An 18,006-nucleotide genomic window follows, 5' to 3' on the forward strand; every position below is an offset into this window, starting at 1 on the left:
TGTTAGTACAATAAACCTCATTTCAATCCTGAAATATTACTGTGTCCATCAGTTATTAGATATATCAAACTGAAATGGCTGTTGCAAATACCAAAATATTTAGAACTAAAAATGATTAAGATTAATAGGGGTGCCCAAACTTTTTCATAGGACTGTATATATAATATATATTATATATATATATATATATAATAAAAATATATACTAAAAACACAGTGATTTTTGTTTTAATTTGTATGCCCGTGTTTGTCCTTGTATATCCTCGTGAACAGGGACATCTATGGTCACATTGTCTGCGCCCTTCTGCAGAATAGGTAGGAATAATAATGTCTGTTTTTGGATTTGTTCTTGAAAATAACAGATAAAAATAGCAGCGACGTGCTGCAGGTAGCCAGGAGTGTGAGTATTCGGCAACATGACAGTGTATTGTATAAAGGAAGGAGAGAATAATTATTTTCTAAAAATAAATTCCCTCTAAGCTGATTTATCATTGCAATTCTTGTTTTGACTGTTGCTAGACTGTGCATTGCTAATACAGATATAGCGGATACTATTATTACATTGTGGATAAGTACAAATCACACTGTCTGTAGAAATGTACATCTTATTCAAAGCTTGTATTAAACCAGAGTACTAACACTCTACGTAACGCTCATAAACCAGATCCAGGAAATGTCTGATGATATATATTCTGCTTACAGAACCACTAACCTATTTCTTATGCGGTTTCATCAGATTACGAGTATATTTTTAGAAAAAAAATACACAAACCTGTCAGAAAATGACAAGTAAATCCTCCACGAAAGAACCCAAGTCGCAGATTAACAATGTAGCGTGGACCGAATGTTCTTATCATAAAGATTATGACATGTCTTTGTGCAGGAAGATTTATAGGGTTTAATTAAAATCTAATTGATAACAACCCTGTTATCCAGACCAGGTTTTATTATATACATGCTTGCCATCTCCTTTAAGAGGATGACCCCCAGAAGACCACTTTTCAGTGGTTTTTGGACGTATAAAGAATTTCCAAAGGAGGTTCCCAACATCACATTGATTGGGTGAGTGAGGGTGTAAAGGGTACCGAGGAACTCTCTTCTAGTGATGGGTGGGGGGTCTCAAAGATGGAATCAAATACGTATCACGGCCGAATTATAGGGTTGGCATGTGCGTTACATCACCTGCAGCCTTTACCAACTTGACGACAAAGGAGATATTACCCAATATACCTGATGACTATCTTCATGTGGATTTCTTCTTTAGACTAAGGCTCCACATAGTGGGCTGTAGTAAAAAAAAAAGCACTGCAGGAAAACCGTGGCAGCAACGAATCATGATTTTTCCCCATTGTGTTTTTCACGGAAAGTCCACATAATTCTCCTCTGAGAATGTTCTGTTTTGATTAGAAATGGAGAAACCCTTTGGCATTTCTATAAGAATAATTGACATGCTGCAATTTCCAAAAACACAATGGCTGTGATTTCCAAAAACACAAATTGCGGATGGGAATAACAAAAAGTGAGATAGCGGGTAGCCGCAACTGAAAGCCAGTGCACTGCAATGAATGGGCCTAGTCCGGAGGAGGGCGTCTCTTCAGGCCGAATTGCGAAGCGACTTGGCCAGAAGAATGAACACCTCGATTCTTTTTTCTAGGAGCTAGAAGAAACGGCTCCCGTAAAAAAGACCTGAGCGGCTCCCATTGATTTCAATGGCAGCCATCTTTTTGGTCAGGGTTTTGAATCGAAACCCTGACCAAAATACTCCCCACACCAAATTCAGCGCCATTAAATGCACCCTTAGATATCACATTTGACCTCCTGTGATAAACCTAAACTAATCAAAAATTCTAATTTTATTAGCAATTTGGCAAGGCGTTGCCCTTTGCTTAGAACTTGTATCATTTTAACCCCTTAGAATAATTTTTTCAGTTGTATTTCGAAGGAGTTCTCAGTCTGGTGAGCGATCAGCCTTGTCGATTGTGTCGCAGTCATTTACTGTATCAAGGCATTCGTTTATTAGGCCTTTAATCCAATAACAATATCATTGACTAATTAAATTTAATCCCCATGGGTTTTATTATAATGGCAAATGGAATAATTCCTACAAAGAGGTTTCTACGGACAACATAAAAAATCCATAGGTTACTAAAATATGGGGTCTCTAAAAATATCCCTGCACACATCATATACAGTCCTATGAAAAAGTTTGGGCACCCCTATTAATCTTAATCATTTTTAGTTCTAAATATTTTGGTATTTGCAACAGCCATTTCAGTTTGATATATCTAATAACTGATGGACACAGTAATATTTCAGGATTGAAATGAGGTTTATTGTACTAACAGAAAATGCGCAATATGCATTAAACCAAAATTTGACCAGTGCAAAAGTATGGGCACCTCAACAGAAAAGTGACATTAATATTTAGTACATCCTCCTTTTGCAAAGATAACAGCCTCTAGCGCTTCCTGTAGCTTTTAATCAGTTCCTGGATCCTGGATAAAGGTATTTTGGACAAACAATTCAAGTTCAGTTAAGTTAGATGGTCGCCGAGCATGGACAGCCCGCTTCAAATCATCCCACAGATGTTCAATGATATTCAGGTCTGGGGACTGGGATGGCCATTCCAGAACATTGTAATTGTTCCTCTGCATGAATGCCTGAGTTGATTTGGAGCGGTGTTTTGGATCATTGTCTTGCTGAAATATCCATCCCCGGCGTAACTTCAACTTCGTCACTGATTCTTGAACATTATTCTCAAGAATCTGCTGATACTGAGTGGAATCCATGCGACCCTCAACTTTAACAAGATTCCCGATGCCGGCATTGGCCACACAGCCCCAAAGCATGATGGAACCTCCACCAAATTTTACAGTGGGTAGCAAGTGTTTTTCTTGGAATGCTGTTTCTTTTTGGACGCCATGCATAACGCCTTTTTTTTATAACCAAACAACTCAATTTTTGTTTCCAAAATGAAGCTGCCTTGTCCAAATGTGCTTTTTCATACCTCAGGCAACTCTATTTGTGGCGTACATGCAGAAACGGCTTCTTTCTCATCACTCTCCCATACAGCTTCTATTTGTGCAAAGTGCGCTGTATAGTTGACCGATGCACAGTGACACCATCTGCAGCAAGATGATGCTGCAGCTCTTTGGAGGTGGTCTGTGGATTGTCCTTGACTGTTCTCACCCTTCTTCTTCTCTGCCTTTCTGATATTTTTCTTGGCCTGCCACTTCTGGGCTTAACAAGAACTGTCCCTGTGGTCTTCCATTTCCTTACTATGTTCCTCACAGTGGAAACTGACAGGTTAAATCTCTGAGACAACTTTTTGTATCCTTCCCCTGAACAACTATGTTGAACAATCTTTGTTTTCAGATCATTTGAGAGTTGTTTTGAGTAGCCCATGATGCCACTCTTCAGAGGAGATTCAAATAGGAGATCAACTTGCAATTGGCCACCTTAAATACCTTTTCTTATGATTGGATACATCTGGCTATGAAGTTCAAAGCTCACTGAGGTTACAAAACCAATTTTGTGCTTCAGTAAGTCAGTAAAAAGTAGTTAGGGGAATTCAAATCAATAAAATGATAAGGGTGCCCATACTTTTGCACCGGTCAAATTTTGGTTTAATGCATATTGCACATTTTCTGTTAGTACAATAAACCTCATTTCAATCCTGAAATATTACTGTGTCCATCAGTTATTAGATATATCAAACTGAAATGGCTGTTGCAAACACCAAAATATTTAGAACAAAAAATGATTAAGATTAATAGGGGTGCCCAAACTTTTTCATAGGACTGTATTTAGCCCATTTATAGAGACGCTAACAAGGGCGAAAGAGATGGAAAAATGATCAGAATGTAATTCATTTACTGGGTGCCAGATGGCTTTTTATTCTACATAATAACATTTATAAAGTCCTTCCAAATGTTCCCAAATGTAGAATATTTCAGCAGGCTTTGATTTATGAAAATAGCTTTCTTGATAAAATAATATACAACATATTTTTATCATCCCCTTGTCGAGTAAAACACCAAAATTTACCGATCCGATTTTCTTATGCCATGTATCTATAGGCAGTAGTTCTTATAAGACTATACAGTGTACAATGTAAACATACTTGTGGCAAAGAAACTGTTATCACCTTCTGTACAATTGGGGAGAATTTCCTACACCATCCTGGAGTATGACACTACAGAGGCTTAAAGGGATTGTCCGGGATAAAATGATCTTTTTACACTAAGCTAAACACCCTCCCCCCACCTAACTTCTAACTTACTTACAAAAAATACATATTTACCCAGATCCCTGTTTGCAGAAATGAAACATCGGCCAGTCTCCCACATTTGCACAAGGCATGCAAGTGCTATGCTGCAAGCACTGGCAGGTGTGAAGAGGTGGAGGAACCAGCCCCAAAAGGAAGTGATCTCCCATGCCCAGAAAATCCAGACAGGAAGACAGGCAAGTATGATGGGTGGGGAGGTGGGCTGAGTTAGTTGAGAAGGGCTAGTGATGGGCGGGCTAGCTAGGGAGACAGGTAGGGGGTGTGAAGGAGTGAGAGAGGGAGGGGTAGTGAGTAGGAGAGGTAGTGTGAGTGAGCCCTGAGTGAAGTGCAATGCATCATGGTAGTTGTAGGATAAAAGAACAGGAAGCTACTAGAGATGAGCGAGCACTGTTCGAAACTCCCGTTTTGAATAGCACACACCCATAGGAATAAATGGACGCAGCCAGCACGCAGGGGGTTAAGCGGCCAGCCACCGGTAAAGTCTGCGTGTCGGCCGCTTCCATTCATTCCTATTCCGTTTCGAATAGTACTCACTCATCTCTAGAAGCTATCCATGTAAACAAATGCAAAGGATACCAGGAACTCCCAGAGAAAGCCAGAAATCACTCAGAACACTGCTTACTTAATAACAGATAAAGAAAACCCCTTTAACATGAAGTTCTTGGACCCTAATGGAAAATCTGTACCAGACCCCTCAACTATAATGTATTGTATGACAGTATTATGTAATGGATTACAGTATTGGTCTACTCATATAGGGTATAGACACCTTATGGGTCCCCTAAAGCCCCTGATGTCAAAGTTAAAAGATATGCTTAGGCCATCGTAGTGGGAGTTTGTTGCAACATAACTGGCATGTTGTGGTAATGGGATGAGCATTAACAATAGCAAATGTGACAGCCAAGGGCTTGGTCATTCTACGGGCACCCCTACAACATGGTTGTGCTATTGGGTAGCTATAGTGTAGTGGGCCAAACAAAGACCTCTAAGTTTGCCAATGCAAAGATCATATTAGACCCTCTCTCAGGTTATGTTCCCGCAACCTAGCTGATACTCAGTTGTTTGAGTACAAGATCCTTGTGGATCCTTTGTAACAGTGGGTTTTGGTAGTGCATGAAAGTCTATGGGTCAGCGTTGTAGTAACAAAACAAACCATATTTGAAGTAAGCAGCACGTCTCCTGACATATAGACATTACTCAGAGCTGCACCGTCAGGGCAGCCGATCTGTAGAGGTCTTGCCTTTCGGTCACTCGCAGATCTAATATTGTTGACCTATGCTATGAACCATCAGATCTTATATACTGTGAATATATAGAAATATTCCAACACACTCTACAAATACAACCGTATAAGCTGCGTTAGAAGAGATTTACACTTACAAATTTCTGCAAATGAAGGGGTTGTTTCTGTAGATGGATTTTTGCAAGTCATATTCACATAAATGGGATACTTACAAGTAGCCATGTTTGACAAAGGGACTTGTAATTTCAACCCAAAATGTTGCCTGAGCCAATTCCTATAATACTTTTCAACATTTTTATTTCAGCGGGAATGTTTAATTTCAATGTTTGATCCTATAGATCCCCCATGGAAATACGTTACTGAGGACTCTAGTAGAGATGAGCGAACAGTAAAATGTTTGAGGTTCGATATTCGTTTCGAGTAGCCCCTCAATATTCGACTACTCGAATCGAATATCGAACCCTATTATAGTCTATGGGGGGAAAATGCTCGTTTCAGGGGTAGGCAACGTTCGATCAAATTATACTTACCAAGTCCACGAGTGAGGGTCGGGCTGGATCCTCCGAGCAGTCTTCTCCGTGCAGCGTCCCTGCGGCATCTTCCGGCTCTGAATTCACTCTGCCAGGCATCGGGCCTGGGCAGAGCCGACTGCATCAAACTTTTACATTCGAATAGCGAGTGGTACTTGATCGAGTACGAGTATTTCGAATACCGTAGTATTCGATCGAATACCTACTCAATCGAGTACTACTCGCTCATCTCTAGTCTCTAGTAGTGGCTTACACCACTGTTTCCATTGAAAACAATGCCCACCCAGCCGATGCAAGCGTTTATGTGTATAGGGAAGAATAGCTAGGTGGGCACCTTAAGGGTTTCCATTTGCCTAGGGTATAAGGTGCCATATATGATAATGGCGAGTTTTATTCCAGTTATGTGGATCCAATATATCCATTCATATGACAGCCAGTGAAGTTGAAAGTAAATGACATATTAAATTATGGTAAAATATCAGCTACATTTATCTTCAGGATGGGTGTCACGGCCTATGTTCTGCTTTGAAATATAAGTGAAAGTTAAAATAATTATTAAAAGTTCACTTCACATTTGCTTTGATATACAAATCCTTTGCAAGTGTAGAAACCTGCAGAAATATTTGGTAAGAATACAAGTTTGACATGTTTTGACTAGCTATAAATAGGGTAATGAGTTTTACTTGTATTTAGTAACATAGACTAGGGCTGACCATTGAAGGCGAGCGCTGACCTTATACTTTATTAGAATTTATTTAGCATTTATTACCTTGCAGGATTTTTCTGCTTGAATGTTAAGCCGGCCATACACTTTTACTGTAGATAGTAGTTGGTTGACCTTCAACTAATCCTTATTCCTACCAACCCGTCTCCACTTTGGTGAGCATGTATATGTTATGAATGGGGAGAAAGGAATAAGTCAATGGTTTGTCTTCCCTGAGGATAGGAGAGTTAGGCATATTGGTATTTAAAGGGCCACTGTCATTGGGGGAGATTTGGAAGTCAACTTTAAAGAGGATCTTTCACCACCTCCACCAATTCCAGTTCTCTCCATTGGGAGAGATGTGGAAGTCCTCAATAAACATTAGATGGTCGGTCGCTCCTACTAATATTGGGTTCAGCCAACATTAATCTGAGAACTATGGTCAACTTTGAAGTGGATCTTTCACCACCTCCACCAATTCCAATTCTTAGCATCTATTAATATTTGCTGCTCCACTGATTCCAGCACAGTTGGAATTTTTCTTCTATATCTCACCATTACTCAGCAATAAATACAGTGTCAGGTGGGGGATGGGGGGAGAGTTGTGATTCAGAGCTCCAATCAGAGGCAGCCAGTGTCAAAGATCAGAATCACACGCCTTGTTTGCTCCTACCTATATAGCATATCAGGCACCATAACTAATGGCATTGATTACTCAGGAATGGTGGGGGCTAGAGAAGAAAAAAAAATAATCTGTGGCATAATCAGCAGAGAAACAGCTATTAATTTGAAGAGCTGGACTTGTTGGCAGGCCCTCTTTAAAAGCTCAGATTATCAGATTATATGACATATCTCTCTGAATGGACCAGAGTGATCTGCAATGCATATGAACACATGCATAGTTAATTTACTGTAATACATAAGAAGTTTATAGTATGAGCCATCAGTTGACAAGCTATCTGTCCTGTGGCCCCTTATCCTAACTATTGCTGCAGAGTGCAGCCCATTGGCAGCCACTCTATACCTTTATGGTCCCCAGTACAAGGTGCCATTGAGAGTATTTGATGGGAAAACCTCGTGAGATACGTCCCGTGAGGTTCACCTAGCAATTTCATTCAGACCAAATACATCCCAAACTGAACTGCTATTATTATACTCTAGGGTCTCTTCAGACGGTAGGTGGCGGTTGCTGCACCTACAATTTGGTTATCACTCCGTCTACAGGCCTGCTGTAATTTCTTGGAGTACATGCCATGTAGCTCTATGGATAATACATTTCTATTTACAAAATAAGGTTTCCTATACAGGACTACTTTCATCTTTTTAGCCATCAATATATAGAGAAGAGAAGTTCCCATCATTTCAGTCATTATTCATGATACTTAATCATTATTATAAACCTTTCATGATTTATTAGTCACCTGTCAGGCCTTTATATTCATTATTTATCACTTGTCACTTTTTACCATCTGTCATCATTTTACTCATCTCTTAGCACAACCTAGTTATTATTCATCACCTGTTCTACATAATAATCACCAAATCAGCTCAGAATCGCAAACTAAACAAGCCAGGATACGCGCACGCCCAACAGCGACACTGCGGTCTGGGATTTCACTAAAAACAACTCATTTACTAAATGTCTAAGATAACGAGCTCTGGGAATAACATACACACATATTATATATATATATATATATATATATATATATATATATATATATATATATTATGAGAAGGTAACAGGCAAAGTACTGGAGTCCCGCTATATCAGCCCCAGGTTTCTGACATATGTGTGGTCCAGGGCGGGTCTGGAATAAGCCCCAGCCCCAGATGTGGGTCCTGGGCTCATGACTGGGCCATAAAAGCCTACAGAACAGCCACATGAACAAAGCAATAAGCACGATACAGTCTCACCGGACCCAGATCAACAGGACAGATCCAGACGCCTTCGCCCATTCCCTGGATCTGCCCTGTTAGTCTGAGTCCGGTGAGACTGTATCGTGCTTATTGGTTTGTTCGTGTGGCTGTTAGAAAGCCACATGAATAGTTAGTTTATTATTACTGTTTAGTTAGTTGCTCAGACGAGCAGGATTTTGTTTCTTATTATTGTGTCTCAAGTTAAGGTTGTATTTAATTTTGCTCATTTATTTATTTTTCCTGTTTTTCCTAAATAAACCTGTTTGCTGCATATTTCGTTTCCCTGTCTCTGCCTGGTTTGGTCCGCACCATTGCTGCTACCAAGCTACCTTCCCCACTATATATATATATATATATATATATATATTTATTTTATAGAGTCTATGAGCTCATTTGTTGAAGCTGTTGCCAGTGAATGCTGCCACCACCTTTTCTGATACTGATATGGTTGTTGTGCATACACAACTATTAAAAAAGATAAGCACCCAATTATAAGAATCTGATTTTAGTTGGGGCCACATTTATGGGGTTTTTTAAGGTCCTATACAGGGAGTGCCCTGTTATTTTTTGTAGACTTGTTATTGGACACTTCTATATAATAACTCGTCCCCCACCCTGAAAAAAGGTTATTATTCTATAGTGAAATAGCCTAAACAAATCAGTATTATCAGTAAAGAACAGGGGAAGGGGAGCGGACTGCTTCTTATTGTACATGCCCCTAGCCTCAGAAACCAACCAATAGAAAACCATACATAAAAGGCGAATAAAGGCAGACAACAGACTGCTAACCATGAACCTGCAGATATTTCAAGTCTTCATAAAAACCCGGTACCCTCTACCTAGAGGTCTGAATCATAAAACATATTAGGAGAGACACATGCTTATATTAGGATACAATTTTCACAATATAAGTGATAGATGGCCCATTCTGACATCACAAAACTGTACTTATGCCCCAACCCAAACATTTCCATTTCCTGATATCTTTCGGAGACAATTTAGTGTGAAAGTAATAAGGTTTGTTTAACATGTGGATTTAATACGTTGCAAGCAGCTCTATTTACTTTGTCCCCTGAAGTGTAACATTGAAAATCTGTTCTCTCCATCGGCTGGTGTTTTCGCTTAGTTACAAACTCAGCAGTACGGCATCAATTACCTAATCCCAATCTTTCTAATGCTTTTCCTTGTTTCTAGCAGGTTTACTGTAATTGCAATCAGCTAGTACATTCAATGCATCGCAACAGTAGCCAATGTGGGGCTCGCTTCCTACGTGGGAAATCTACACATACCGCATAGCCTGCATTGACTATGTTATACTGTATGCAATGGGAGAATATTGAAAACATGTTCTAATGATATCATGTGATCCTCATATACCGTAATATAAACTTGTGTTTCAAAGCATTTTAGTATCTGTGGCGTATGGAACCTGAAAATTCGATGGTTTTTTCCATAACAGACATGAATCCCATTGTGTAGTATATGAAACTGGTATTGTACTATATAATCTATGGTCAATGGTTGCTTCTTAGACTAGTTATACAAAAACACCCCATTAAAATATAGTATTTTGCTAAGGTTTTAGGAACGTGTAGAAAGGTGCTGCAAAGTAAGGCTGAGTGCACAGCCTTTTTTTGTTTTTTTGATCAATTTGGTTTCATTGTCCAGTTTGTCTGAGATTACATGATAAGACAGAAGGACTGTCTTTGGCATGACAGCTGAGAACCTATTGAAGGCTCCCAGGCTTGTCTGCTATTTACTTGTATTGCAGGCTGCTCTATTCAGCCTGCAATAGAAGTGCCCATATTTTGCAATGCATTAGCATTGTAATACATTGTATTAGTGATCAGGGGATTAAGACCCCTAGGGGGTCTAATAAATACTAGAAAAAAATGCACCTGTGTCCTCATCACATGACCATAGACCATAAATCACATGACCATGGTCAGACTTTTATCCACTAGAAGTAAGCAGAATGAATGACAACAAGCAGAGATCTAGAAAACCGCGAGGAATTGATACAGAAAGTATATTGGAAGATTGTACAACTTTTTATTATAAAAACACTAACATTTATTTAATTTTAATTGTCACTTTCCCTGGGCCTCTGGGTCTGAAGAGACCCCGGAGTATAATCATTTACTGGTGGCAGCCATTTTAGTTTGTCTGAGACAAATTCCAAATCATTTGGCATTGTTAAAAAATGAACAATTTGGAGTATTTGGGTCAAACCCGTCTCGGTAAGAGTCGATTCACACATCTCTAACCATATAAGATTATTTGTCTGCAACTCCCAAATTGTATTCTTATGTCTCAATCCTACGTGATTCCTACTAAGCCCGGTAATAGTTGCTACGAGGTGAACCACTAGCCATGGTCCTCGAAACCTTTCAGAAGACAAGAAAACTTCATGAGGAATTACTTGTGAATGGGGCTGAAAATAAGTTGTGGTGTGACAGATTCTTACCCTGGGTCGTTGTGCTGCGCGCACAACAATGTAAAAGATGGTTTGCAGTAGTTTACAAAACTGCAGCCATTAATTCTTCCTCCAAATAAATGTGTCACTGTGAAAATGCAGCCCAATCTTTAAGACCTTACGGCCAGTCTATTGTACTCTCCGATATATGTAGAATAATGATTATTTGCAGAGAAGGCATTGCTGCCAAGAGAAGATAAATCTCTGAAATCTCAATGTTTTCAGAAGGTGCTGAAGCCCTGTAGGCCACTATTAGATTGTAGGGGTAAGCAGAGAATCAAACAGAAAAATTGTTGAAAATTCTTGAAACTATGTATAGGATGTGGACACACTGCCACCATTGTATACCCCTTTTGGGATTGTCACTAATCCAACCATTACGGAGCACAGAGAACTCTCTGATATACTGGAAAGCTAATAACATCTCACCTGAGTTGGGATTCTTAGGGTTAGGTTATATAATGTCCGAAGACGCTATAGAACAGCACAGTGCCCTAATTTAATCCTGTGAACCTTATTGGCCTTAGCATCCATCTGGAAAACATATATTCCTACCCTTAACTTAAAGGGGTTGTCCAGGATAAATAGAATTCCCTACACTAATCTAAATACCCTCCCCCTCCTACTTTTTAAACAACATAAATCACTCAAAAAATGTACATTTACCCATATCCCTGGGGCGGGATGGCTCCTCTTTCTTTTCTGACTGCCAGCGCTTGTACCAGCGCTGCTCTACTACTGATAATCCACCTCTATGGCGCAGCTACCACACTTGTGTAGTACAGGTGGATGGTTGCGGCAGGGCAGCGAGCAGCGCTGGGACAAGCACTTGCGCCTACAGTCAGGAAAGAAAGATGGCCGTCCTGCAGGTAGGAGTCTGGAAGGAAGGAAGAGAATATATAAGTCTATAATGGGGTCGGGGGTTAGGATGAGTAGGTTGGTAAGAATTAGTAGTGGGCAGGATAGCTAGAGAGACAGGGAGGGGGTATATGGGAGAGAGAGAGAGGGGAAGGGGTAGGGGGAGGGGGAGAGAGAGAGAGAGAGAGGAAGGAGCGGGGGGAAAGAGAGAGGAAGGGGCGGAGACAGAGAGGAAGGGGTGGGGGAGAGAGGCAAGAGGGGTTAGTTAGTTAGCCAAATCAGACAACAAAATTTTCTGGAAAATGGAATTGTCATAGAATATCAAACTTTACATCTTCTCTCATTCTAGAACACATTATGGCACCATTAACCCTTTATTCATAAACAATATACAGTACTCTGACCCTTCCCCTTTAATAGTTTTAATCTGAGTTTTATTAAGTGGTTTAATAGTTATGGATGTATCCTATTATGTATCCTATTGTCAAATACTTGAATATTATTCTATCACTTCAACCAGTACTATTGTAAATTGAATTAAAATAACAAACCATATCTGAAATACTACAATATAATGTGCTGGAAATGTGCGCTCAACACGTGGCTATACAATGTGTACCACTGAATGCATCTATTTTTGGAAAAAAAAAAACCCTATTGAAATAGAAAAATGTGTATCTTGGGTAAAAGATCAACCACAAGACTTCAGAGGACAGAGACAACTTAGAAAACAGAGTCTCACTTGCCTGTCAGGTGGTTTGGGTCTATCAAAGCTTCAGCATTCAGTTATACAGCAGGGGATTAGGGTCCTAAACCAGTGTAAATGGCTTCTGCTGGAGGAAATAGAGTGAGCACTCACTGGTGGATGAAGCAAGGTGTACTGACCTTGCCTTCACCGGGTTCAATGTGCAGGTGCCCGTAGGGATTCCCAGACTCAACTGAGTTCATGTTCTCCACATCTAGGGTCCAGATGGAATCCATTTACACAGGGAGCCCAGTTACATGATGGCATCCTAGGAGTTCAGTGATTTCTAATTACCTGACAGGTTCCCTTTAAATCAGCTATGAGAGCATGTGTCACTTGTGTACAGCTACTGCCAAGAACTAAGGAGTCTGAATCAGTGGCCAAAGAGCGACATGTGGCGGACTAGCTATGAATGAGGAACACTCGGATATACAGTAGTATCACAATTACACTTGGTAGAAATGGTAGATAAGGTTTTATATCCTCAAGCAACTAGCATTTAGGTAAATTATATATATATATATATATATATATATATATATATAAATTCACATTTATTTATAAGATTTCAGGACCTCTTTATGTTTTTCTATTACTCTGCAGCATAGCTAGATCTATTCTTACTTGTTTCACTGGCACAAAACTGAGATTAGGATGATGCCAAAAGTGAGGCAGAGTTTTTAATTATTATTATTTTTTTACAGCTTTTAACATTTATAATTAACTTGTATAAAATATAGGAAAAAAAGTGAAGAGGATGGAGGGTGGGATAAGGTAAATAGGGAGGGGGATAGGGCATGCCAATAACAGTGATAACATGATGCTCCTCATAATCAGAAGTCATGGCACAGGATATTAGATTTGACATAACGGACTCCCATTAAACTATCCAAGACACCCCAACCACCAAAGGAACACATCCGTTCCTGACTCATCACCCAGCCCCTGCTGACTATTCCTGCATGTACCACTATCGAAGACCGAGAGCAGATGAGATCTGTAACAAGCAATGCCGTAAATACCAGGGTAACAGCAGTAGTGGCCGCCACAGGGACCGGGACATTAGGGGCCCCGGTGGGCCCTTAATTTTTAAAAAAATTAATGAGGCCATTACCTGTTGGCATAATGTATTTACCGAACCTCATTCCGGCTCATGACAACCTGTGCTTCTCCTTCTGCGGAAGTAGAGGTGGCTGTGAGCAGGAGCAGGGATCTGTAAGTAAGGCCGTGGGCCTGAGAATCACAACACACTCTTATAATTATCATTATGCTATCAGAACCCGGAGTATAATGATTAGAGACCCAGGGGAGGTGAGGAAACGTAAACAGTGTTACTTACCTCTCCTGCACTCCGACAGTCTGCAAGCCAAAATCGGCTCCCATTGACTTCAGTGGGAACCGCTTGCTTCTACAGTATATATTTAAATGCCCAGCGTACAAGTGATCCCCAGCCTCAACTTCCCTGTATTGCACAGGAGCCCGTCTACCAGTACACCTAGAGAAAGCAATGCACACGTTTCATTAGAGAAACAAAGGAAAGAATAAAAGTATAGGATTTCACACATCCCTTAATAAAGCGTATTACAAAATGTATTAATAACACTAAAGCTGCCAGAAAATGAAGAGCTGCTCAAAAGTTTAGTTCCGCTTTAAACCAAAATTCTGGCACTTTTAGCTCAGTAAGTCCGTGAAAAATAAAAATCCATCAAGGTTGGAGAGCAGAGCCGATCCGTACGCTTGATGTATGAAGTTGCAATGGTACAATGTGATGTCTCTCCATCCCTAAAATGTAATTTAATAAAGTCTTGAGCGTGGTAACAATGAGCATAATTCCATGGAAATTAACTAAATAAAAATATTCCATCTTCGAAAGATAACTACAAATTAAAAATGAGAAAAAGACGATTTGACTAGTAATAACTTTTTTTTTTCCTCCCGATTGCTTTTCTTCCCATCTCCGCTGCATTATGTGGTGTGATGCTTTGATTATACATTGTCTCCGCCGTTATTCTCATTTATTGGTGGAAGAAATTTTCCTTGAAGGCTGGAAGGAAACACGGTTTTTATTTCCAACGAGAATGACTGATGCAGATCTTTATTTGCATCTGCTGACATCCCGTTTCGGCATCCTGATTACCACTTCCAAGGCCAGATAGAGCGTAATAATCTCGCTTAATCACTTTACAAGCCAACAGCTTTATAAACAGATTACTTTGCCACCGCATTTAATACGGCGATGGGCATTTCTTACACGCTTTGGCTCGGCTCCATTTAATTAACCTACGATATAGGGAGTTGTGATCTATGGATTGGGGGTTTATTTATATAATGGGTTTACGTATGGGAGAAACGTTGTTGTTTGACATAATATATGGCGGCATTATTTAGAGCAAATGGTTTTCTTCAGAATAATTTTACATATTTACATATAATTATGGGATCGTTAAAAGAATGCCTGTGTCCCAATAGCCGAGTCAGTAATGGGCAGGTTCAGAGAAAGTTTATGAGATTGTCGTAACAAAACTAGTATAAGGTGCAAGAAACTCTGTGCGATTACCATGGATGCTACAACATTTTTTACATTTTTCAGTAGATGTAGTTTCACATATACACTGGTAGATTTGTAGTGTTTCTTAAGGTGCAAAGCCTTACAGAATAATAATAATAATAATAATAATAATAATAATAATAATAATAATAATAATAATAATAATAATAATAAGCTTGTAATTAAATGCCAGGTAAAATGGACAAATTTTTTTCAACATACATTTTGCATTTTGTGATTAAAAAAAAGAAAAAAATTGTATTCTGGAGTCTTAGGGCTAGTTCATACCGAACGCATTAAAAAGCGGTTACCTAAGAAACCACACAGACCCACACAAATCATGCGGAGAGAAAAGTACTACTAGCAGACATTGCGTGGAAGACACACTGACCCCATTATAGTCTGTGGGGTCCGTGTGCTTTTATAGCTCACCGCTTTTTAATACGCTTGGTATTTTGTTTGGGGGATCCTCAAGCGGACGCAGATGCGAATCAGGCCTAAGGGTTTAGAATTTTTTAACATTTTTACTATTTATTTTCTATTTTATTCTATGCTGTTGGCCACATCTGCACATTAGTCTACATTATAATGGCCTGTTGTAAAATACATATATAATGTTTTTAGTTTTTATTAATTTTATTTGATTAAAAATATTTTTGCATACCGATTAAAGATACAGGAGGTGTGAAGGAGACCTCCGGCATCTGTATCACATCCATATTCAGTGCACAGAATGGAGCCAATGCTGATCAATGTGACATTTTGCATGAACATATATAATATTAACAGCACTCTGCGTTTATCGGTTTTCAGGATGAAATACATTCATTCAAAATGGAGATGCATCCAGGGCCGCTTTAGCCATAGAGCTTACGATGCACTTGCACAAGGCCCTATGGTAGTGGGGGCCCTCTTAGGACCGCGGGACAGTCCTGCATTTGCTGTTTCTCCATTACGGGCTGCCCCAATTTCAGCTTATTGGCGCCTTTAGGACATTGATTAGTTTCATATAATGATGAAACAGGGAACCACCATCCATTCCCTACTTTACCATTTTTCCCCGCTCTTCCCCTGGGATCTGTAGGAGCAATGTAATGACTCCGGACCAGAGACAGCAGGGCAGAGACAAGAGGTAAGTCTTAGGCCGGGGGCCCCACGTGGCATAAACACCATGGAAAAAAATGTGTTTCTGGCTGCGGCCACATGGGCCAGAAACGTTATGGGAAAGATCACAGCATTTTACAGTGCAGACACAGTGGATGGGATTCAAGCAAATACCATGCCCACTTTGTGATAAAAACCGCTGCGCAGCCACGCCGCAACTTCCAAGACCGATGCAGTTTTGGAAATCGCAGCATATCAATTATACCTATGGAAATGCTGGCGGTGTGCCCATAGATATAATTGTAACAGAAAACTCTGCGAACTTTCTGTTTAAAGCACCGTGGCAAGAACCTCGATGCATTGCTGCTGCAGTTTTTCCGGTAGCGCTTTATTGCTGTGGGACGTCCCATGGGGCCTTAGCCTTACAGTCACTGCAAGGTGACTGTAAAATCCTATGCACACATTGAAGCCTCTTCTGACTTTCTTTGACAAGTGCTGCAGGAAAGACCGCCATACTTTGCCGCCTTGTTTTTCCCCATGGCACTTTTTGCTGTGATCCACTACATGGGTCCTTAGCTGAACAGGAATCTGCAATCTGCAATGAAAAACAAGAAATCCCAATGTGCAAATCAATGTTTTTGGTTACCTCTGCAACCAAAACAAGTTTCCTGTTCCTATTCCACCTTATAAATATAGATTTTTACTATTTCACAATACATTATATGGAAAATTGAATAGTACTATTAGGGATATACCTCGTCCTTCAAAAAGACTGAAAATATTACGGCTCTTGGACAAGACTGAACATTTCTCTGTCCCCAAGGTAATACTGGAGTACTTTATGCGAGTCACATCTCGGTCACGTACTTAAAGCTAAAGAAATTATGTTTTGTCACGTATTAAGGAAAATTCTACGCAATTTTGCATCATTGGCTTTGGTTCCAATACAAAGTAAACCTGGTATATTTACATTTTCCTAGGACAGACATTTGTGATAGATATGCATTTAGAAGTGTCATTGTTGGCGCATAAACTACCGTATCTTAAAAACATTCCTGCAAAATAAGAATTTTTTTGCTTGCAATTATATTCATTTAGGAAACCATAAAATGTGTCTGAGATTTACGACTATAATTTATAATCGAGGAGCATTTGTTTTGGCAGGATGTGATTCTAATTGGAAATAATGGGAAATATTGCACTATCATTTTGCCTGCCAAGAATAAAATTACATCTGTTTGTGCTACTACGAGGCTGTGAGAAATATTCACTGGCAAAGGTCTTGCCCAGACGAAGTACAAGGTGTCCATGTTTTGTGAGGTTTCCACAATGCATCAGTACAATGGCCCTGCAGACTGTGGTCTTTGAAAAGCTGAGAATTTAAAGGGGTTGTCCAGTATAAACTGAGGATTAACCCCTAAACTAAACTCTCTCTCCCAACTAACTTCTAATTTACTTCAATAAAATAAATAAATAAATCTATAATTAACCATATCCCTGCAGCGATCATGTGAGCACCACAGAGGCACTTTCCGATAATCCGGTGATGTTCCGTTTCACTGCTTCCAAAATGGAATGTCACCATTACTCTT

Source organism: Leptodactylus fuscus, chromosome 10 (genome assembly GCF_031893055.1).
Source record: "Leptodactylus fuscus isolate aLepFus1 chromosome 10, aLepFus1.hap2, whole genome shotgun sequence".
In the NCBI taxonomy this organism is placed as follows: Eukaryota; Metazoa; Chordata; class Amphibia; order Anura; family Leptodactylidae; genus Leptodactylus; species Leptodactylus fuscus.